We start from the raw sequence: 26,070 nt of genomic DNA on the forward strand, positions 1-26,070 counted from the left end.
TGTTACTTCTCATTTTTTTTTTCAAGCTACGACTTCTTTTATCTTTCACCGATTACCATAAGTACTTACTCTTCTTTTGAATGTGACTCTCCCCAACTTGGAGATCAATCTGTATTCAGATTATATGAATGCTCCCCTACTTTCTAAAAAGGTCAAAGAGAAAACACATCACCAAATTTTATGGTTGATGGTCCAGAACAAAACTTTTTATTGAGATCAAAACTCACCAGCTATTTCCTTGGTGCATATTATGATACTTACCTTGACCTCAGGCTCAAAGAATGGTTAGCAAAGGATCACACTCTTACAGAAGAAAATAATTTTTACGGTGGAGTCAGCTCAAAGAACTCTCAAATTCAAACAATTGCCTAAATCACTTCCACAGATTTCCACAGACGATGCAACAACCGGTTTAGCATGATACGAACAAGTCAAAATAATTGATGGTCTCGTGCATATAGTAAACAATGGAAAGCTTTCCTCACAATGGTTAAGGCTAAGCTGATCCAATAAACAATGTACCATAAAGAACTTCTGACAGTATTTACTAACACCTTAAGTTTCATTGCACACATTAAGAGTTTGAGTTTGAAAATTCATACCTGCTTTGTTACTTATTGAAAAAAAAAGTGAAAACTGAAAAAAAAATTTGAACATTATTCACTTACTACCACTTTCATACATGTTGCTCCATTGTTGATACTTCGCTTGAGATTCTTGTTTTGTTATGGGATTACTTACTCTAACTGGGAGCAAATAACAAACATAAAAGCATAAAATTGAAAAATGCAAAAGAGTAAATCCACCCCCAAACTTGAACTAAACATTGACCTCAATGTTTCGTAACAAGCCCGAGAGGGTTGACTCACAGAGGGTATTGCAATATCAATTGCCTCTTCCTAGCTTTCACCAGAAACGTTCCCTTATTATTTCCTGAAATAAAAATAAACAAAACAAAATAAATTAAAACATTAGAGGTGTGGGTTACCTCCCACGAAGTGCTTCGTTTAACGTCGCATGGCTCGACGGTTCATGCTTTCAAGGAACTAAAAATGGTGTATGTTGCTCCACTCCCCCGAAGAAATCTTTTAACCGTTTTCCATTAACGGTTCTCCTCTCTTTTGTCAGTGGATTCTCTACCATAATGGCACCGTGGTCGCATATATCTTTTACTATCAGTGGTCCAGACCATTTTGTTGTTGCTTTACCCGAGAGACATCTTAGTTTTGAGTTGCACAGGAGTACCTCTTGTCCAACTTGGAAGTAGCTCGAAGGTTGATTTTTGTCTTCCTTGGTTGTTCCCTTAGTTGTATCAAATTGGAAGATATCACTCTTGTTCTTAAGATGCTTCTTGGCCTTGAACAGAGTAAACTTTACCTCTTCATCTTGCACCCTTATTTTCATGATCCCTTCATCCAGATCAATCATCATCCGAGCGGTTTTCATGAATGGCCTTCCTAGAATCACAGGTACCTCATGATCTTCTTCCATGTCAACAACCACAAAGTCTACCGGGAAAAAGAATTTGTCTACTTTAATTAGCAGATCCTGAATCACTCCATAGGGTGAAGTGATAGACTTGTCGGCCAATTGTAAAGTCATACTAGTGGGCTTCATCACAATATTCCCTAGCTTCTTGACAATGGATAAAGGGATTAGGTTGATGCTCGACCCGAGATCAATTAACCCATCGCCAGTGAAATTACCTCCAATATTTAATGGTAAGGTTACTCGCCCCGGATCGGATTCCTTTCTTGGAGTAGTTCTTTGGATTATAGCACTACATTGAGCATCAAGCACCACAGTTTCTTCATCTGTGCATCCCTTTTTCTTTGTGAGCATGTTCTTCATAAATTTAGCATATTTAGGCATTTGCTCTAATGCTTCGGCAAATGGTATGTTTATGTGGAGTTGTTTGAAGATGCTCATAAACCTGGTATATTGCCTGGCATTGTCCTTCTTTGACGGAGCGTGGGGGTATGGTAGATGTTGGCTTGGTATCACATGATCTAATTTCTTTTTCTTAGAACTTCTTCTTTTCTCTGTCATCCCTCTTTCTTTCTTGGTCTCATCTATTTCTCTTTCAGCATCTTTGCTCATGGTGCTCACTATGATTTCATTTTCCTCATCTTCCGCAGCCTGATTATTATCCTGTTTCCCAGTATCATTGATTTCAACTTCTTTCTCAGCGCCTTTCTGACTGGTTCTAGTCACCACTGCGTTACAATGTTCTTTAGGATTATCTTGAGTGTTGGCGGAGAATGTTGCATTTGACTGAGTAGCTGCAATTTGTTTAGCCAGTTGCCCTACTTGAGTTTCCAGATTTTTAATTGCAGCTTCCTGGTTCTTCTGATTTGTCATTGACATTTGAATGAACTGATTCACAGTCTCTTCCAACTTGGATTGTCCTCCTTATTGCTGTTGCGGTGGTTGAGTGTATGGTTGAAATGCTTGTTGTTGATACCCTTGATTTGGTGGCCTTTGTTGGTATCCCTGGTTGTTATATCTCGGTGGGTACCCTTGTTGGTATGGCTGATTTTGGTACTGATTCTGCCTTGATCCTTGAGTGTTGTTCATGTAGTTTACTTCTTCTTCTAGGACTGGTGGACAGAATCCTGTTTGATGATTGCCCTTGCATAATTCACACTTCGCAACCTGATAAGAATTGGATATCCCGTTCAGCTCCTTAAGTTGTTGTGGTAGTTTGGACATTTGTTGTGTCAAAATTTCCACTTGTGAAGTTAGCAATTTATTCTGAGCAAGTAGAGCATCACTGTTGTTCAGCTCCAACACTCCGGGTTTCTTATCTCTTACCGTTCGATCATGGTTGCCTTGACGATCATTTAGAGCCATTCGCTCTATTATCTGAGTAGCTTCCTCAGGTGTTTTGGACATGAGTGAACCACAAGCTGTGGCGTCCAAGAGTGTCTTGTTTGTAGCTGTGAGACCGTTACAGAACATATGGATTTGATCAACGTCTGTAAAACCGTGTCCTTTGCACTTTCTCAACATAGCTTTATACCTTTCCCATGCTTCATTCAAAGATTCATTACTACCTTGAGAAAATACTGCTATTGCTGTTTTTACTTCGAAGAATCGGTTTTGAGAGTAAAACCTTTCCAGAAATTTTTCTTCTAATGTGTTCCAATTAGTCATCACTGCTTCGGGTTGATCCAGATACCAATCTTTGGCTTTAGATAGTAAAGAGTGTGGGAACAACCTCTTAAATAATGCTTCCTCATCAGCTTGAGTGACACCCGTGGTACCCGCTAACTCATAGAATCGAGTAAGATGCGTGTACGGGTCTTCATGGTCCAATCCGGCGAAAGGACTTGCACAAATCAATTGTATGATACCGGTCTTCAGTTCTGTCGGTCGCCCGTTGGCGGCAGTTCTAGCGAACTGAGGATTGAGTCTTGGACTATTTGCACATGGACCATGAGCAGCCATGTTGACAATAGTAGGTTGTATAATAACTTCCGGTTCTTCTTCCGTGAATAGTTCGTGAAAGAAGAGTCCTTCTTGCGACTCGTCAATAGTTTCAAGTTGTTGTGACGATGTCGCGGTTGCGTTGTCTCTTGTTCTTGCTATGTTTGCTCTTCTTCGTGCTTTGCTATTTATCCTCCTAGCGGTCCTTTCGATCTCGGGATCAAAAAGAAGTTGATCGCTAGAAACTTTGCTGCGCATACACGAATTTCTGCACACACTAACAAACGAGTGAAACAACCAAATCAAGAAAATAAAAATTAAAACTCAAAATAAGAACTATTGCAATGCGTGCAATATTGACACCAATCCCCGGCAACGGCGCCAATTTGTTGAAAGTATTTGTGGGTAAATATTTTCGGTAATATATCGTATCCACAGGGATTGGTTAATATCACTGCCGTTCTATAGTTGTTTATTTTGAGTTAGGAAAATTGAGCTGGTTTGTTTTATGATTCTAATAATATCAAAAGTAAACAATAAATTCAAAGCGAGTAATGAACTGTTGTTAACGATTAGAGAAATATGTTGAACCTTAGGGTTCATCAACCTATTCCTATACAATTATCAATTAATTCACAATTGAACAATCTTTTGAATCATTATCTTCACTTATCCTCAAATAAGATTCCATGTCTGCAAATCAAATTAGATAACTCTTACCGGTATGGGATTCGATCTCTCCAAATATCAATAACGATAATAGTAATTAAGAACGATAATTATGAAAACTCAATCCCAATTCCATCTCTGCAAATTGGTATTGAATCAATATAGTAACCTAGGGCAAAAGTTAAATCCTTTCTTTCGATCAAAGATTCAACGATAATTTAAGAATAAAAACAAGATTTCTTATTGATAATGAATTCAAACAATTGTTCACAGGAATTAATTAATGGTATTGTATATTCATAGGTTAACTACTACCTTAGATTCAACACGAGGGGTTTAGCTCTCCATAGACATGAAGAACACACAAAGATTAATGGAAGAATTCATCTTCATCAAAGGAATGTCTTCGCTTGATAGAGAATTGGTCTTCAATTGATGATTGTGGCTGCACCTTCAGATTGCTCTCCTAATTTCGCTCTTCCCAAAATTCTTTTTCTCTTGGAAGCTAGGGCTTTTAAATAGAAGTTTTGGGCTTTTAACGCCGAGGCCGCGACGCGGCATCGGACTGGCGCGACGCGCTTCAAAACAGAGATATTTTCGCGGCGCGCTCTAGAAACTCTCGCGGCGCGCCCTTTGCAATTTCCATCTTTTTCTTCTGCCTTTGAGACTTCCAGCTCTCTTTCCTCCTCATGTTCTTCTCAAGCTTCAATTCAGCTCTAAACCTGCAACAACAACACCCACAAGTGATTCGATTTGCTTTACGCACGAACTAAACTTGTTCAGTTCAATTCTTAATAAAAACCTATGGATTTATCACATTTTGCATTGGTTTGGAAACTAAATCACTTCTATTAACACATGAATTTACCATTAATTTACTCCTAACAACAAGCATATTGTATAAGCTTCCAATTAAATTATTACCATTTTTATTATGTGACTCTTTACGTGCCAAATATTTATGTTTCAAGCATAACTCAATACGCATTATTGTATCTTTCCCATTGAAAATAGTTGATATTACTTCTAATTTATATTCATTTCTTTAATATCTATAAAAAAAATATTTGACATTAATTCTAATTTATATTCATTTCATTAAATATATCAAATATAAAGAAAGAGTTGGTATATAAATCTTTTTCTGTCAAGATTATAAATAAAATTATAAGTTATTTTTTATTTAATAAATGTTCTAGTTTTGTTATTAGATATGCAATTTGAATTAAATATTTTTGCTGTTTTTATTCCATTACATTAGTATTTTAGATTCGGTATGAGTAGCTAACACAAATATGAGAAATTAACGACATATATGTGATAAGTAACATTAATATTAATAATATACATCTTTTGTCCAAATTTTTCTTTGGTAAATCAAATTAAATATATATTTAAAGTTAAATAATGAGATTTAAATGTGTTGCATTGAATTATAATGTCATTTCATTATTTTTTGTTTCTTGACTTATATAGATGTTATAATTTTTTTTGCAATTTTCTATTTTGATAATTTAAATTTGCAATTTGAATCATGCTCATAAAAAGGCGGGTAGACATACTAGGGGTGGGAGCCCATAAAAACTGATAATGTGCGTCTGCGGAAAAAAAGGCGGGTAGACATACTAGGGGTGGGAGCCATAAAAATTGTTGATAATGATAGTACATAATAACTACATTATCTCAATTTTTATTTATTTTTTTACTTTTTATTAAGAACTATATTTTTTCAGAGTTAAAATTGTAATCAACAATAATAATTAATTATCTCTAATATTATTTTATTTTTTATCCAACATAAATATCATCATTGAAAACAACTACAAATTGATAAATTAAATTAATATTGATATGATAATCATTATTGAAGAAATTATTTCGCTTAATTAATATATATTTTAATAGAATTCTTTAACAATAACCATATTATATTTATTTAATATTTATACCGACTTTACGTGACCCGTGCGGACGCACGGGTCCTTTACTAGTTTTTTAATAAAAAAAATATCAGTTTATCCGTGAAAAAATAATAATTAAAAATATAATTAATAAAAAACATTTTGTTCAGTAACTTCATGTCCCGTTAAAACAACTTAATTTTTTTTTTTTAAAGTTAACCTGTTGTACATATATTTGAAATGAATTTTTTTTAAAAATAATAGATCTTAAATGCGAATTAATTATTATTTATATCGATCTCTTTATTTTGCATTTATAAAAAGAAAGACATATTTTAAAAAATAAAAAGATCAATATATTTTGTTTCTTAATTTACAATTCACCATCTAAAATAGGAGATTTGTATTTATAGAATAATAAAATATTTTTATCTTTTATAATTATAGATTATTAGTAACATTAATTTTTGTTTCAAAAATTTCATTTTATTACTCAACGATGTGTTTCTCACGATCATAAATAAATATAAAAATAAAGAGATTTGTATATATAGTAATAAATAGAGAACATAATTACACTAGTACAAATTTGACATTTGATAAACAGTTGTTACATCAGGTATAAAAATATATGATGGGAAAAATATTTATTAAATGATTTTACATCAGCTTAAATAACCAATTGATGTGAAAAAAAATTGAATTGAATTATAAGGGTTTAATTGAATTGGAAAAATATTTATTAAGTGATTTTACATCAGGTATTTAATTTAAATGATGAAAAAAAAAACGCGGTGGCAAACTTGTAAATAAAATGAAATTGGATTATAAGAGTTTTTACATCGGACCATAGCAGCACCGATGGGAAAGCCGTTTTGGCCATTACATCGGGCCCGTTTTCTGCCCGATGGGAAAAGTATTGGGCATTTGGGCACTTACATCAGCCCATTTGCTAAACCGATGGGAAAAGTCCCATCCACTAAAACCCTAACAGCTAAAACTTAGAGTCAGTCATTTCTAATTGTTTAATCGTTCTTTCTTCGCCGCTGCTTCTTCACCGCGGCTTCTTCGTCGTTCACCGCTGCTGCTTCTTCGCCGCCGTTCGTTCGCCCTCGCCGCCGCTGCTGCTTCTTCGTCGTTCGTTCGCCGCTGCTGCTTCTTCGCCGCCGTTCGTTCGCCCTCGCCGCTGTTGCTTCTTCTTTGTTCGCCGCTGCTGCTTCTTCGCCGCCGTTCGTTCGCCCTCGCCGTTGCTGCTGCTTCTTCGCCGCCGTTCGTTCGCCCTCGCCGTTGCTGCTGCTTCTTCGCCGCCGTTCGTTCGCCCTCGCCGTTGCTGCTGCTTCTTCGCCGTTCGTTTACCCCTGTCAGGTCAGTGCAAGTTATTATATTCATATCTATGTCTTATAGTTGACAGATGACCTGAAATTTTGCTAATGTCCTGTGTTCCATTTTACAGTTATAAGAATAATTCTCACTTGAATAACATAAAAACCTGAAATTTTACGTTACAATAATTAACGTCTTTAGAAGTCAAGTTGTTTCTTTGTGTCCAAATTCCTTTTCCCTTTATCCCATAACTCACTCTATCTTTATGAGTTCCTAGTCAACATGCAATTGCTACTCGATTTCCTTTTAGATTAGCTGTCAACAGTTAGCAAGAAAAACGAAAGGCAGACCCGTTTAAATTTAGTCTCCTTTTTCATATCAAGGATTATGATTCACATATACCATCAAAGTCTTGTCGATGCATTTTTGGTAATCTTTATTCTAAAAGTTGGGCAAGTGCACTTTAAGCATCTAGTACCAAATAATCTATCAGCAGGGATTTATAAGGTGACTGCATAGAGCAAGTTGATACAACTTTAAGAAGCACTATTGAGAATAGACAAATCCATACGCATACATTTGTACTCATCTTTTAGTATTGATCATTTCATTGATGTATGTTGAGATTAATTAATTTAATGAAAATGCATTGGGATCTAGATATAGATACAAGTTCTTTTGAACCTTTTAAATTGTTTTAAGATATTATTATTATTATTCTTAAAATATATTATTAAGCAAGGGCCATAACCATGTCAAACAAGTATTATATTTTTCATGGACTTTGCTAGTGTTTTGAATCTGCCTCTAACCTCTATCTCCCCTACCATTATTTCCGTTGTTTAATTAATTGATACTTATTGGCTCTCTGGCTTTTCCAAATGTTTACTCCGTAATTATGGGAAGGGACGGTGTGCCTCGTGGTTAAATTTTAGAGGAAAACATAATTGTATTAAACTGTTAATCCTTTTTTCAGGTGGCAGTAATACTGGAGTTATTACTTTGCTCTCTTTGTTATTTTTTATATAAAAACCATACTTAGAATTGATTCTAAGTATTAATTAAAAGAATAGTTTAGTGAGCCTAAAGTGTTGTCCCTCATAACATATGCTACAACCATTATTTGATATTATATAAAAACTATACTTAGAATTTATTCTAAGTATTAATTAAAAGAATACTTTAGTGAGCCGAAAGTGTTGTCCCTCATAACATATGTTATAACAATTATATATATATATATATATATATATATATATATATATATATATATATATATATATATATATATATATATATATATATATATATATATATATATATATATATATATATATATATTACAAAATGAGTTCATACAAATTTCACCAATGTTTGAGTTGTTCTTAAGTTTACGTTGTAGGTATGGATCGTAGTTGGATGAGAGCTAATCGATTAAGTGATGAGTACGAACATGGGGTGATGGAATTTCTAGAGTTTGCTGAAAGTAATGCTAAAAAAGATCTTCCTCCTCCTAAAAGTAATGCTGAAGATAGTCACCCTACGCTTTTTCTCTGTCCATGTGTTCGTTGTGCAAATAAAGAACCAAAGCTTAGTAAGAAAAAAATCATGGATCATCTAATTTGTGAAGGGATTTGTCAAAACTATACACAATGGATATGGCACGGTGAAGTGGTAGAAAATTCAAATGTGTCCCATAGAGATAATGTTAGTGTAGAAATGGATGATCGTCTGGAAGACATGATGTGTGATATTGGACAAGATTAGTTTAAGAGGGCACATGCATATGATAGTTTATGCAATGACAAGGATACACCTTTGTACCCGGGATGCACAAATTTTACACGTTTGTCAGCCGTGTTAAAATTGTTTAATTTGAAGGCAATTAACGGGTGGACTGACAAAAGTTTTACCGAATTGCTTGAACTGTTGACACAAATGCTTCCAGAAGGTAACGTACTGCCAAGTCGTTATTACGAGGCGAAGAAAATACTGTGTCCGATGGGTTTGGAGTATGAAAATATACATGCATGTCCTAATGATTGCATATTATACAGAAAAGAGTATGTAAACTATAACCATTGTCCGAAGTGCAAGGCGTCCCGCTACAAAAAGAGACATGGTGAATCTAGTGATGATGACGAGGTCAAAAAGGGTCCTCCCGCGAAAGTGGTATGGTACCTACCAATAATTTCAAGGTTCAAGAGATTATTCGCGAATGCAAACGATGCAAAGAATCTTAGATGGCATGCAGAAGAAAGAAAATGTGATGGACAAATCCGCCTTGTAGCTGATTCTTTGCAATGGAAGAAAATAGATTCTTTGTTTCCAAATTTTGGCAAAGAGTCGAGAAACCTTAGACTTGGACTTTCTACTGATGGAATGAATCCGTTTGGTAATCTAAATACTAACCATACTTCTTGGCCTGTTCTTTTGATGATTTACAACCTATCTCCTAGGTTGTGCATGAAGCGTAAATATGTGATGTTATCCATGATGATTTCGGGCCCAAAACAACCAGGAAACGACATAGATGTTTATTTAAGTCCACTGATCGATGATTTAAAAGTGTTGTGGGAGGAAGGGGTGGATGTTTTTGATGCGCATTCTGGTGAACAGTTCAATATGCGTGCCATGTTGTTTTGCACCATCAACGATTTTCCGGCATATGGCAATTTGTCTGGGTATAAAGTTAAAGGGCATAAAGTGAAGGATAGAAAAACACTTAGAAAGGGGGGGATTGAATAAGTGTGACTTTAAATCTTGGACGATAAAAATAAATTGCACAATTATTTTTATCCTGGTTCGCTGTTAACGAAGCTACTCCAGTCCACCCCCGCAGAGATGATTTACCTCAACCTGAGGATTTAATCCACTAATCGCACGGATTACAATGGTTTTCCACTTAGTCCGCAACTAAGTCTTCCAGAGTCTTCTGATCACACACTGATCACTCCAGGAACAACTGCTTAGATACCCTCTAAGACTTTTCTAGAGTCTACTGATCAACACGATCACTCTAGGCTTAGTTCACTCCTAAGACTTCCCTAGAGTATTCTGATCAACACGATCACTCTAGTTACAAACTGCTCAGCCAACTGCTAAGACTTCCTAGAGTATACTGATCACACGATCACTCTAGTTCCTTACAACTTAATGTAATCTATTCAAGAGTTTACAAATGCTTCTTAAAAGCGATAATCACAACTGTGATATTTCTCTTAACGTTTAAGCTTAATCTCACTAAGATATTACAACAGCAATGTAGTGAGTTGATGAAGATTCTGAGCTTTGATTGAACAGCGTTTCAGCAAGTTTGATATTCACAGAATAGATGTAGAAATTGGTAACCTTGCTTCTCATCAGAACTTCATATTTATAGGCGTTGAGAAGATGACCGTTGAATGCATTTAATGCTTTGCGTGTTCCGTACAGCATCGCATTTAATGTTATACGCTTTTGTCAACTACCTCGAGCCTTGTTCACGCTGTGTCTACTGACGTAGCCTTTAGTAGCTTTTAACGTTCCTTTTGTCAGTCAGCGTAGTCTGCCACCTGTACTTCCTTCTGATCTGATGTTTGTGAATACGACGTTTGAATATCATCAGAGTCAAAACAGCTTGGTGCATAGCATCTTCTGATCTTCTGACCTTGAAGTGCTTCTGAGCGTGATACCATCTTCTGATCTTCAGTGCTTCTGATCTCATGTTCTTCTGATGCTTCCATAGACCCATGTTCTGATTCTGCTTCGACCATCTTCTGATGTCTTGCCAGACCATGTTCTGATGTTGCATGCTGAACCATTTGAGATACAACTTCTGAGCGCTGAATTATGCGTACTCTTTATATATTTCCTGAAAGGGAAATTGCAATGGATTAGAGTACCATATTATCTTAAGCAAAATTCATATTATTGTTATCATCAAAACTAAGATAATTGATAAGAACAAATCTTGTTCTAACAATCTCCCCCTTTTTGATGATGACAAAAACATATATAAATGATATGAATTTGCGATCAGAAAGAGTAGACGGCAAAAGACAAATTACACAGCTATAGCATAAGCATATGAATATGTCTCCCCCTGAGATTAACAATCTCCCCCTGAGATAAATAATCTCCCCCTGAAATAAATACTCGAAGAACTTTGATAAAAGACTTCCCTGATTATTTCGGTAGAGACGATCATATAAGCTTCTGCCTTCAGAGAATTCATAGCTTCTGACTTCTGCTTCCATTGGACAGCTTCAGAACTTGAATTTCTTTAGATTCTTAGAACACTCACAGCTTCTGATTCCTGCTTCCATCGTGGACAGCTTCAGAACTTGAATTTCTTTGATCTTCAGAACATTCACAGCTTCTGACTTCTGCTTCCATTCAGGACAGCTTCAGAACTTGAATTTTCTGGATCTTTTAGAACATTCACATCTTCTGATTTCTGCTTCCCTCGGATAGCTTCAGAACTTTGAATGTCTACCAACATCACTTCATGCTAGATTTGTATCAGAACATTGTTGAATGTACCAGAGCATCATCAGAGCATCTCTACATCCTGAAATGTTACAGAACAAAAACTAAACGACAAAAGTCAGCATGAACGAGTTAGATCATAAAATGTATGTTTGAACACATTATATGTATCAGAGCCATATAGGCTGAAATAATGTATCAGAGCAAATAATGTATCAGAGCCATAACATTATATGTATCAGAGCAAATAGAATTTTGTCAGAACAGGATAGACAATGATATTCAAATTCTATTATCAGTGCTTCTGATTCATTCTTCTTTCTTGCTTCTGATCTCTGAAGCTTGACAGCACTCAGCTTGCTTCAGTTTCCATGGTTTTGCTTCTAGTGTTTGCTTCTGAAGATTCACTTTACTTCTCTGTACCTGCAAAACACTTAAACCATGTAGAACTTGCAGTTCTTGTTAGTGAATGTGTGGGAGCCTTTACCCAGCAACTGATAGATTAATCAAATCATTTATCATTTATCTTCTCCCCCTTTTTGTCATAACATCAAAAAGAATATTTAAAAAAAAATTCAGATGCATAAAACGATAAAAGAAAACATTTACTGGAATGTAAAACACAAAGAAACTTTTCATTGATAATCAAAAGATATTACAAAAGGTTCCTATGTTTAACAAGATGAGAAACATTCCTAGCAAATACAAAGTAGAGTTTCCAAAGAGGAAATCACTACAAAAATTAAAAACAGAACCCTAGCTAGACACGCTCTGTGTCAACCCATCAAGAATCCCGGAGGACTTCTTGTCTTCCAGACTGAAACCTCCACTGTAGGAGAGATCCCAGAACCAAGGAGGAAGTGAGGGACAGTTCACAGACAGAGAGCTAATGTTGCAAACGGGGCTTTCCCTCAACATAGAAGTCAAGAATATCATTCTTAACCTCCTCCCATAACTCAAGAAAGTCTTCTGTCTTTGGATGAAAGTTGATAACAACATCAAAGAAGAGTCTGACTTGAGCGGTATTAGAAGAGCCATCCCGAGATGCACAGAGATCTGTCGCCTTTGAGTCATGGAGCTTCAACAGACTTAGAGTGAACGCTAGGTTTTGAGAGAAGAAATGAAAAACGAAAGAGAGAGAGAGAAGAAAAAAAAAACTTTAAGAGGAAAACAGAGAGATAGGAAACCAAAAACCATTTTGAAGAGTATTTAAAAGAAAATAAAGTGAAACGAATGAAGAAAAACATTTAATGTTACGTGACGTGAGGAGAGATAATAAAGACAAATGAGGTGACTAGCACAGTTACCTATGGACGGCGTCCCTTCAACTGCACGCACGTTTATCCACGAATAGTAACGACAGGTTTACCATCCCGAGATAAAACGTAACAGCTGTTTTGCTTTAAAAGAGGTTCTGAATCAACTTAGACAATGAAACGTTAGTAATAACCGAATCATAATTTCTAAAAGATTTCAATCAGAACTTCTGACAAAAAAAAATGTTCCACATTCATTTCAGAAGATACTCATACATGAGAACTTCTCATCTTCTCATTCTGGGCATAAATCCATACTGATGTTCTTCAGAATGAACTTAAACCTATCTTCAGCCAGGGGTTTTGTAAAGATATCAGCCCATTGATGGTCTGTATCAACAAAGTTTAAAGATATGACACCCTTCTGAACATAGTCCCTTATGAAATGATGTTTAATCTCAATATGTTTAGCTTTTGAATGAAGAATAGGATTCTTAGATAAACATATAGCAGAAGTATTATCACAGAATATAGGAATGTTACTCTCAAATATCTGATAATCTTCTAACTGACTCTTCATCCAGAGCATCTGTGTACTACAACCAGCAGCAGCTACATATTCTGCTTCTGTCGTTGATAGAGCAATAGTTGCTTGCTTCTTGCTGTACCAGGAGATCAAATGACTTCCAAGAAATTGGCAACTTCCTGAAGTACTTTTTCTTTCAATTCTGTCTCCAGCATAATCAGCATCGCAGAATCCTACTAAGTTGTATTCTTTAGATTTTCTGTAAACTAAGCCAACATTAGTAGTACCTTTCAGATACCTTAGAATTCTCTTAACAGCAGTTAAATGAGATTCTCTAGGATCTGATTGGAATCTAGCACACAAACAAACACTGAACAGAATGTCAGGTCTAGAAGCAGTCAGATATAGAAGAGATCCAATCATACCTCTGTATAACTTCTGATCTACCTTCTTACTTACCTCATCCTTACCTAGGATGCATGTTGGATGCATAGGAGTTTTGGCTTCTTTGCAGTCCAGAAGATTAAACTTCTTCAGAAGTTCCTTCACATACTTGGTTTGGTGAACATATGTTCCTTCTGATGTTTGATTTATTTGTATTCCAAGGAAATACTTGAGTTCTCCCATCATGCTCATTTCAAACTCAGCCTGCATAGACTCAGCAAACTCCTTTCCTAGTGTAGCATTAGATGTTCCAAAAATAATATCATCTACATATATTTGACAAATTAAAATATCCTTTTCAAAGGTTTTACAAAAGAGAGTAGTGTCCACTTTTCCTCTAGTGAAACCATTATCTAGAAGGAAAGAACTTAAGCGTTCATACCAAGCTCTGGGAGCTTGCTTCAATCCATATAATGATTTCTTTAGTTTAAACACATGATTCGGAGACATAGAGTCTTCAAAACCAGGAGGTTGATGGACATAAACTTCTTCATCTATATAACCATTTAAGAAGGCACTCTTAACATCCATTTGATAGAGAGTGATGTTATGTTGAGTGGCAAAAGAAATTAATAGACGAATAGATTCTAACCTGGCCACTGGTGCAAAGGTTTCTGTATAATCAATCCCTTCTTGCTGACTATAACCCTGAGCCACCAGTCTGGCTTTGTTTCTTACCACTTCACCTTTCTCACTGAGCTTGATTCTGAAGACCCATTTTGTACCAATTATATTGAATCCATCTGGTCTAGGAACAAGATCCCAAACATCATTCCTTGTAAACTGATTCAGTTCTTCTTGCATAGCAATTATCCAGTCTGGATCTTCTAGAGCATGATCAACAGAAGTTGGCTCGATCAAAGATACAAGACCTAATTGACAGTCTGCATTGTTCTTAAGGAATGCTCTTGTTCTGATTGGATCATCCTTCTTTCCAAGAATGACATCTTCTGAATGACCAGAGATAAGTCTGGATGATCTTCTGACAGATGGTTCTTCAGAAATACTTAGATCCTCCAGAGAAGTTGATACTTGATCTTCTGGTTCTTTGCTTCTGAGGAGCTCTGCTTCTGATGCGTTGCTTCTTGGCTCAACAACTTCTGATATATCAATATCACAATCTGCAAAATTATCAAACTGCTTTGGTTTTTCAGAACCAAGCTTATCATCAAACCTGATATTGATTGATTCTTCTACAACCAATGTTTCAGTATTGTATACTCTGTAGCCTTTTGAGCGTTCAGAATATCCAAGAAGGAAACACTTTTGAGCTTTGGAATCAAACTTACCAAGATGATCTTTAGTGTTCAGAATAAAGCATACACATCCAAAAGGATGGAAATATGAAATGTTGGGCATTCTATTCTTCCACAATTCATAAGGAGTCTTATTTAGAATAGGTCTGATAGAGATTCTATTCTGAATATAGCATGCAGTGTTTATTGCTTCTGCCCAGAAATGCTTAGCCATATTGGTTTCATTGATCATGGTTCTGGCCATTTCTTGCAGAGTCCTATTCTTTCGTTCTACAACCCCATTTTGCTGTGGAGTTCTAGGACAAGAGAAATCATGGGCAATACCATTCTCTTTGAAGAATTCTTCAAAGGATCCGTTCTCAAATTCACCACCATGATCACTTCTGACCTTTATGATTTTACACTCTTTTTCAGATTGAATCTGAATGCAGAAATCAAAGAACACTGAATGAGTCTCATCCTTGTGTTTTAAGAATTTTACCCAAGTCCAGCGGCTATAATCATCTACGATGACTAATCCATATTTCTTTCCTCTGACAGATGCTGTTTTGACTGGTCCAAACAGATCAATGTGCAAGAGTTCTAATGGCCTTGAGGTAGAAACAACATTCTTAGACTTGAATGCAGGTTTGGAGAACTTGCCCTTCTGACATGCTTCACAAAGAGCATCTGATTTGAATTTCAGATTAGGGAGTCCTCTGACCAGATTCAGTTTGTTAATCTGAGAAATCTTTCTCAAACTAGCATGACCTAATCTTCTGTGCCAGACCCACTGCTCTTCAGAAACAGACATAAGACAGGTCACCTTCTGACTCATAAGATCTTGCAGATCTGTCTTATAAATGTTGTTCTTCCTCTTGCCTGTAAATAGGATTGAGCCATCCTTCTGATTTACAGCCTTGCAAGACTTTTGATTAAAGATTATATCATAACCATTGTCACTCAATTGACTGATAGATAAGAGGTTATGAGTTAATCCTTCTACAAGAAGTACATTAGAAATGGAAGGAGAGTTACCAGACTTTATAGTTCCAGAGCCAATTATCTTGCCCTTCTGATCTCCTCCAAACTTGACTTCTCCTCCTGACTTAAGCACCAGGTCTTGGAACATAGACCTTCTTCCTGTCATGTGTCGCGAGCATCCAGAGTCCAGGTACCATGACATGTTGTGCTTTGTCCTTCTTGCAGCCAAGGATATCTCTTCAGAATCTGATTCTGATGTAGATTCTGATCCGTCATCTTTTGTCGCCATCAGCGCACAGTTGGCCTGCTCATCTTCTGAATCATCTTCTGACTCATCCCAGGTTGCCATAAGACCTTTCTTCTTATGAAACTTTTTCTTGGGACTTTCCTTCTGAAGATTTGGACATTCATTCTTGTAGTGTCCAGGCTCATTGCATTCATAGCGCATGACCTTCTTCTTGTCAAATCTTCTTTCATCAGAAGATTCTCCACGTTCAAATTTCCTTGAACTTCTGAAGCCTCTGAACTTCCTTTGCTTGGTCTTCCAGAGTTGATTTAGCCTTCTGGAGATCAGGGACAGTTCATCTTCTTCTTCAGATTCTGATTCTTCAGGATCTTCTTCTCTGGCCTGAAAAGCGTTAGTGCATTTCTTGATATTTGATTTTAATGCAATAGACTTACCTTTCTTTTGAGGCTCATTTGCGTCCAGCTCTATTTCATGACTTCTCAAGGCGCTGATAAGCTCTTCCAGAGAAACTTCATTCAGATTCTTTGCAATCTTGAATGCAGTCACCATAGGACCCCATCTTCTGGGTAAGCTTCTGATGATCTTCTTCACATGATCAGCCTTGGTGTATCCTTTGTCAAGAACTCTCAATCCAGCAGTCAGAGTTTGAAATCTCGAAAACATCTTTTCAATGTCTTCATCATCCTCCATCTTGAAGGCTTCATACTTCTGGATTAAGGCTAGAGCTTTAGTCTCCTTGACTTGAGCATTTCCTTCATGAGTCATTTTCAAGGACTCATATATGTCATAGGCCGTTTCCCTGTTAGATATCTTCTCATACTCAGCATGAGAGATAGCATTCAGCAAAACAGTTCTACATTTATGATGATTCCTGAAAAGCTTCTTTTGATCATCATTCATTTCTTGCCTTGACAGCTTCACGCCACTGGCATTTACTGGATGTTTGTAACCATCCATTAGAAGATCCCATAGATCACCATCTAGACCCAGAAAGTAACTTTCCAGTTTATCTTTCCAGTATTCAAAGTTTTCACCATCAAATACCGGCGGTCTAGTATAACCATTGTTACCATTGTATTGCTCAGCAGAGCCAGATGTAGATGCAGGTGGATTTGTCGGAGTTTCACCAGCCATCTTTTAAATGAAGCGTTTTTCTCTTCCTGAATCTTTTCTAAACACGGTTAAGTGCTTGCACCTTAGAACCGGCGCTCTGATGCCAATTGAAGGATAGAAAAACACTTAGAAAGGGGGGGATTGAATAAGTGTGACTTTAAATCTTGGACGATAAAAATAAATTGCACAATTATTTTTATCCTGGTTCGCTGTTAACGAAGCTACTCCAGTCCACCCCCGCAGAGATGATTTACCTCAACCTGAGGATTTAATCCACTAATCGCACGGATTACAATGGTTTTCCACTTAGTCCGCAACTAAGTCTTCCAGAGTCTTCTGATCACACACTGATCACTCCAGGAACAACTGCTTAGATACCCTCTAAGACTTTTCTAGAGTCTACTGATCAACACGATCACTCTAGGCTTAGTTCACTCCTAAGACTTCCCTAGAGTATTCTGATCAACACGATCACTCTAGTTACAAACTGCTCAGCCAACTGCTAAGACTTCCTAGAGTATACTGATCACACGATCACTCTAGTTCCTTACAACTTAATGTAATCTATTCAAGAGTTTACAAATGCTTCTTAAAAGCGATAATCACAACTGTGATATTTCTCTTAACGTTTAAGCTTAATCTCACTAAGATATTACAACAGCAATGTAGTGAGTTGATGAAGATTCTGAGCTTTGATTGAACAGCGTTTCAGCAAGTTTGATATTCACAGAATAGATGTAGAAATTGGTAACCTTGCTTCTCATCAGAACTTCATATTTATAGGCGTTGAGAAGATGACCGTTGAATGCATTTAATGCTTTGCGTGTTCCGTACAGCATCGCATTTAATGTTATACGCTTTTGTCAACTACCTCGAGCCTTGTTCACGCTGTGTCTACTGACGTAGCCTTTAGTAGCTTTTAACGTTCCTTTTGTCAGTCAGCGTAGTCTGCCACCTGTACTTCCTTCTGATCTGATGTTTGTGAATACGACGTTTGAATATCATCAGAGTCAAAACAGCTTGGTGCATAGCATCTTCTGATCTTCTGACCTTGAAGTGCTTCTGAGCGTGATACCATCTTCTGATCTTCAGTGCTTCTGATCTCATGTTCTTCTGATGCTTCCATAGACCCATGTTCTGATTCTGCTTCGACCATCTTCTGATGTCTTGCCAGACCATGTTCTGATGTTGCATGCTGAACCATTTGAGATACAACTTCTGAGCGCTGAATTATGCGTACTCTTTATATATTTCCTGAAAGGGAAATTGCAATGGATTAGAGTACCATATTATCTTAAGCAAAATTCATATTATTGTTATCATCAAAACTAAGATAATTGATAAGAACAAATCTTGTTCTAACATAAAGCGTGTCATATATGTGAAAAAGACACATGTTACCATCAGCTTGAAAAAGGAAAGAAGACTGTTTATCTCGGGCATCGAAAATTTCTAAATCGTTATCATCCATATCGTAGATTGCGGAAACTATTTTCTGTACTAGTGTTATAAAAAATATTAATTAGTATTTAATTTTATAATAATAGTCATTAAGTATTATTTAATTTTGTAATGGATAAAGATATTTAAAATTACTTCCATTATTGTCATCACGATCATTGCTCCACTCAATATCCATGTCATTGTCAATAAAGATATTCAACTTCACATTTCACAATTCAAAACAGTCATAATAGATTTTTCACAAACAACTCAATCCTCACCATACATTTGAAATGATCAAAGGCTACAAATGCTCAAAATAGCTTCACACATATCTGCTACAAACCTCCCTCTAAAACATTCAAAATTCTCACTTCAGTTTTCAATCTTTCCCCCTAGAAATTTCAGTTTTCTCACACAATAAATAAACTTTCACATTAAAAAATGAAAAGAGAGGAAGAAAAATGTAAAGTCAGTCTGCAGAAATTTGTTCAAACTTCTTCCTCCGAATTTCATTTGATCATTCACCATAAAATTCTGCACAAATATTCCTCCATAATTTGACCTTCCATTAGAGTACCATCCATAGAACCTGAAAATTCAGCTTCAGTAACCTTAAACTCATTGAACCCGCACCTTCAAATCAACACAAAACCATACACAAAAACTTCCTCAACCTTACCTTCAAATTCTGCATAACCTGACAATTCCTTCAAAATAACCTATCACACATGTTCATCATCTTCACCAAACTAAATTCACCTGCAAATTTTAGAAAGAACAACACGCATCAGTTTCAAATCGGATTTCACATCCACACAGTTTCATCACCTACAAACCGAATCACAAAAACAAAACTCACCTGTGAATTTCAAAGTTTCACACAGCTTCAACGATTCAGCTTCAACTTTGCAATCCTTCTGCAATCAAGCTTCAACACATCACACTGTCATATCGCAGCAACAATTTCCGACCCAAATCGCAACTTCGACACGTAATTTGCAGCAAGAACAACCTATCCATCATCACGAAATCGGTTTCATTCACGCAGCGTCACCCTCTCCAATCCGCAACAACTCAGAACCTACGTCATCAACATTATTTCTTCAGCATCACCTTCAAGCAACGCTTCAAATCTGCCAACCACATCAACGACTCGTCATTCTCACATCAACAACTTCATAACCATTACTTTTATCCGTGGACATACTTTAAATGATCCATCACAATAAAAAACAACAACTCATAATTCAAGGATGCTTCAAATGATCCATCAAGATTGCGTTTGACTATCTCCGATCTTTGACACCATGGAACAAAACCATGATAAAAATCAACAGCATCAACAACATCAAATAACTGCTACGCAGAGTACCTAATGACCAATGAGTGTATCAGCTTACATATACAGAAATAAAAACAATGTCAAATTATAGATATTTTGCGTCAATGATAATGTCAAACTATGGAAAACATTCACATAACTCACGAAAGTAAAGTAATTATGCAATAATAGAACACAAAAAACCTAGATATTCAAACAAAGGAAAATTAAGAGATGAATAAAATCATGGTGTTACCCCAAAACGCGCTTCTCCTCGTAAGTTTTGACACCCACGTCCGACCCCTCATGCCTCCGCAGCTTCCGCCGCTCATTCCCATTCCTCCAAAATGACTTGAATGGCCGAAAACCTCAGCAAAGATGCCATATGTACTAATGTATTACAGTGGCTAATATTTCTTCTAATATTTGCAAGCTAGTGGGAGTGTTGTCTATGGCAGATTGTACTATGGCGAAGAGTTTAAATCCCGCTTGGTGACGCTGTCATAGCACGTTATGGCGGAAAAATCCGCAAGAGCAGTTGATATTTACCATTGCGGTAAGCCCAAAACCCACCACATATGTTTGCCATAGTGCTGTCAATATTCTATAACAATGGCTTGTTTTTTTTATAATTACATGTTCACACGTTTGATAAAAAATATTGAAGGTTTATACTAAGAACTCACATGCTTGAAAAATTCACAGTTGCTTTTGTTCATCTATTGACATACTGTCAACCAAAAATTATTTTAGATTATATTCAACATCAGAAAATTATGAAATACTGAACTTATGCGGTAGCAAGAAATCCATCAGTTAATCCACCAATAAAAATAACTTGTCGTTTGAATTCGCCACTTTTGAAGGCAACCTACAAATAAAAGAACTTATCACAAAACAACTCATGAAATACCTAATGGAGAAAAAGAGGATTTTAAAAGATTCCGAAACATCTGCAAACAATCAAACAAAGGCTTACCAGGATCCTATTTCAACAAATGAATATGTTTCATCTCAACACCACACCCATCACTTTCAAAAGCATCCCTCCCACACTCCTGAGTTTGAAACCCTCCCATTCTAGCAAGTGATTGTTTACCTGTAGATAACAAACCCTTCTTTAACAACCAAATTCTCATTCATTATGTCATCATTTTCAGCCACACTCACATCAACAATTACACTACTATCTCCAGTATTGGACAACAGCGACAAAAACGAATAAAGAAATGCAGTAAAAACCGACATATCAGGTCATTCAACCTCTGATTCATTTCCCTTTAACTCACAATCATCTTCTTCTTCTTCTTCTTCTTCTTCTTCTTCTTCTTCTTCTTTATCAACAACACAATCAAACCATTTTTTTAGAAACTATAGAATAAAAATTTATGCAATAATTAAGGCTATAATTTAGGTTCATCAAACACTTGGTGGGCATACTTGAAACTTGAATAAATCAACAATAAACTAAAATACTCCTATATTAAATTTATTTGAGCAAGATTGAATTGCAGTAAGCATACCCAATATTGATTGAAGTTTCCATCTTTACCTCTATCAATACCTAGATCTTTAGCTTTGTTTAGCCATGAACCCAAATTCACTTATCTTCTACCTCCTGAAAAAAAAAGTAGAATCTAAAGAAATCAAACAACAAAACCAAAAGTAAACTAACAATACTATAGAAATAAAAGCCTAAAAAATTTCATCACTTATTACCGGAAATTTGTGAATCCCGACCCCCACTCGTTCGTCACGAATTCGTCACCGCCGCCGGAGTAGCCTTTTGTCCTTCGCTCCCCTTTTCGCACCGCCGTCGCCGCCGATTTTCCCCAAATTTTAATGAGTATCCGTAAAAACCCATATTGTCATTAAGAGGAAGAGGAACATTAAGAAGAAGAAGAAGAAAGAACATTAAGAGGAAGAGGAATATGCTATAATGTTGTCTTTAACATCTTGAATGATGAAGCAATGGTAGATGAAACAGCAATACCAAACCTGAAACAACAAACACTAAATCAGAAAAAATCAGAAGAAAAAAAGATGAAACCCTAAAATCACAATTCAATTTATTCGGACATTGTAAACCATTTTGCACACCATTCTTGTTTCGGTGATATACCAAACCGTTTCTTCAACGTTCTTGCCATGTAGAAAGCTCGGAGGAAGGCGATGAAGATGGTTAAGCTTTGAAGATGGAAGATGGTTTAGGGTTGAAGATAGATTTGGGTTGAGTTTTGAAGCAGAGAAAGATATGAGAGAGAACAAATGAATAGAGTGAAAAGATTAATAATATTTTTTAGGATATAGTAAAATTTGAAGAAAAATTGCTGTTTTCAAGGAAGAATTTTTTTAATCTCAAAAAATGAAGCATGCATTGGAAGAGTTGAAACTGGTAGCAGAAGATCCCACGTGGCAGCCCAAAACAGCAGCAGGGTCAATTTGGTACTTTCCAGAGCAACTTATTTTCTTATATTGTAGATAGAAGAGTCAATAGTCAATTAATTAGAAAAGAAAGTAAGAAGTTAACATTACCCCAAACAACCAATATGAAATATCATTTTGCTGAGTGTTACTTGAACTAAATAGAGGTGGATTGTTGGCCAAGTGTTTCATCATCGACAACACTGTTTCTTTGTATTTTTTAATAATAATAATAATAATAACAATAATAATTCTAGATGAACCCTGCTCTTAAACAAAAGTAGCTATTGACCGATCTTCTTGCAACTAGAGTTCGGGGTACTTTTCTTCAAAAATTCTAGATGAACCTCTGCTCTTTGCCGCGACTTGAGAAAACCTTAATGCATCTAGTACCTCAACGCATCTAGGGGAACTCTTGTGGTGCCTATAGGAGGCACTGTAGTATGTGATTGGTGCCCGATGCTAAAGATGAGCTTGTTGTATCCGCATGCTATTAACTATGAATTCATCGTTTCCTTGATGTCGCCATAGTAAGTACCCTAGTAGCGGTGGAAAGTACAAGCGATGTTAGATCGGAAGATAGATTATGAATCTCCAATATGACCTTCATGGAAATTGCCTTTAAATCCCAGTATAAACCTAGATCTGGATCTGAGATCCTTCCTTCTGTTACTTTGTGGAATTCTAGAGAGAATATGAGATCTTAGAATTTGAAGGATCAGGGTTGAGATGATGATCAGTTGAATCGACTGTGATATATCTCTATTGTAAAATTGATAGAATAATTAAGGCTAAATTACCTTCAGAGTCCCTTAAGTTATTTAATTGTAACAAGTTAGTCTTTTATGTTTTTTTCGCTACATGTGGGTCTTTTATGTTAACTAGCGTCAGCACTGTTGACCTTTTTCCCAAAATCCTTTCTAAAAAAGCTGAAGTGGCACTAATGATATTGATATGTCACTTAACATAGATCAAAGACCATCATTGGATCATATAATAAAATTTTCAGAATTTTTAAGTGCATAACCTTATTTTTAAACTAATTAAAATGCATGCAAAAGAAGAAATTAAAGAAAAATAGTAAAAACAGAAAATAAAATTCTCATAAAATTACAAGTGTAAAGTGAGAAGAAATATTTTTAGAAATTATTTTAGAATTTTTGGACCAAAAACGAATTTAATATGAATTTTAGAAGTTAAAATAAACTTAATAGAAAAAAATAAAGCAAAAAAAGAGATTCAACGGTGCAGGCGTTAGTTAACATAAAAGATCTATATATAGCGAAAAAAACATAAAGGACTGACTTGTTACAATTAAATAACTTAAAGGACCCTGGAAATAATTTAGCCAATAATTAATCAGAAGAAACTATTCACGGATCAATCACACCAAGAAATTTGATGTGTGGGGACAAAGAACAGCAGCAACCAAAATAAATGGCCTTTAACAATAATAATCAATAAGCCAAAAATAAAACCGAAGAAAATAAGAGTAAAAAGGTGAAAGGTTTGGTTACTCAGTTCGATCAAAAGATCTATGTCTGGAGAGATAGCAGCTCTCCAATTCATTATACTAAAAAAATTGTTACAAGAGATTACAAATGAGTTCCAAGAAAATAAAGTTCGCATTCAGAGTTTCCAAGAACAAACCCCTATTTTCTACCTAAGTGTTTCCCAATCTCTCCAACTCTCAGTATAAGAATCACACAAACCCAAGGTATCAAAAAGTATTGCCTGACCCTTCTAGATAACTCTGAAAGATTTTCCTAAATCCAAAACCCTTATTTCTCCATTTTGCTCTATAATGCTAAAATTGTTACACTGCAAATAACAGAAGAGATACATATTCATAATAGCTAAAACCCATCAAATAAATACCAAATCACAAACCATTAGCAAATGGAACCATGGACCGAACCTAAAAGCCCCAAAACATGCAAACTGAGAAAATTGGTTGATTTACCAATCCCGAAAACTGTACGGTCACACCTGACCCGTGTTAGCTGGAGATTTTGACAAATAGAAGTTACTAAAAAGTTGTACGCTTCGAAGAGAAAAATAGATTTATAAGGTTGTTTTTAAGTTTCTTTATATCAAAGTTTTTTCTAAGTCGAAAAAAGGCATGGGTTGTAATATCCTCGAAGTCGAAGAGACGAAAGACTTGGGATATTTCGAAGTATTTTTTGAAAGATACGTGTTGGCGAAGTCACGTTGTTTCGCATTTCAGAACTTCAAGCAGGAATGTTTCGAATTTCAAAGTGATGCATTTGGTTAGAAAGACACGTGGAAGCATCAGGGAATCGAAGCGCATGCAAAAGGACAACGTGGCGTTCTATTAGAGTAAGACCATTAGGGTCGAATTAGTATAAATAAAGATCTTAGTAGTAGGATTCATAGGTGTTCATTTTGTATAAATCACTCAAAAAGTCGCTCAAATACCAAGTGAAAGAGAAAGAGTTGTTATTGAGAATGTACGTGTAACACCATTTGTAATTTACATTTGTCTCAATTTTACAAATTCAAGTCATTTACATATATTTTCTTTTTGAGTCTTGTCTTTTATAATTGTCATCGAAGCCTTTTTATGTCTTTTATTCAGATTTTGTCTTTACATACTGCATTGTCTTTACATTAGTTTTACATTCAAAGTATTCCTTTAAACTATGAACTCAGTCATAACAATCATAAACTGTTAGACACATATCCTTAGGATCAATCTAGTCGATCCTGCAAGTTACCAAAATACATTTAATAATTTGGAAGACTAGCGGTTGTTCACCAGAAATCACTGGAAACAACCCGCCATACGAAACTTTTTCATGAACTGTCGTACATACCGCTGACCGGCCACTGTGATCTTCGTCAGTACGGATTTCGGCACCATCGTCTGCTGTCGTTGCGCTCCAGCGACCATCGCCACCCCCGCGGAAAAATCATCGTGCACTCCGGCCACCGCCGCATTACCACAAACCTCCACCGCCGATCAGTGTTCTAACTGTCGCGGCTCCACCGCCTCCTCCATCCTCCGCCCACTAGAGCTCTGTCGGTAGCCACCGCAGTCGCGACTCGGGCACCTGCTGATCCGATTTTTCCCAATTTTTGATTTTTCGACTTTCTTAAATACTTCGTGGAATTTTCACTATACTAGTTCATGCAATCTTCAAATATTCTTCAAATGTGTTTTCTTTCTCTTCATCAATAAAGATTTTAAGGCATACTTCAACAATCTCTATGTTTTCTTCTGAACGTTTTCAATTCTGAGATATGAGGAGGTTGCGAAAT

The 26,070-nt window shown here is 36.1% G+C and overlaps 1 long non-coding RNA gene across 1 annotated transcript; it reads right to left on the bottom strand.

Moving 5' to 3' along the window:
* Positions 1 to 19,487: 19,487 nt before the first annotated feature.
* On the bottom strand, positions 19,488 to 20,316 carry LOC131602621 (uncharacterized). Its single transcript, XR_009284116.1, has 3 exons — positions 19,903 to 20,316; positions 19,723 to 19,802; positions 19,488 to 19,632 (listed from the first exon to the last, which is right to left on the bottom strand). It is a non-coding gene; the product is annotated as an uncharacterized LOC131602621 (long non-coding RNA).
* Between the last annotated feature and the right edge of the window lie 5,754 nt (positions 20,317 to 26,070).

The sequence above is a fragment of the Vicia villosa genome, linkage group LG5 (genome assembly GCF_029867415.1).
Source record: "Vicia villosa cultivar HV-30 ecotype Madison, WI linkage group LG5, Vvil1.0, whole genome shotgun sequence".
Classification (NCBI taxonomy): Eukaryota; Viridiplantae; Streptophyta; class Magnoliopsida; order Fabales; family Fabaceae; genus Vicia; species Vicia villosa.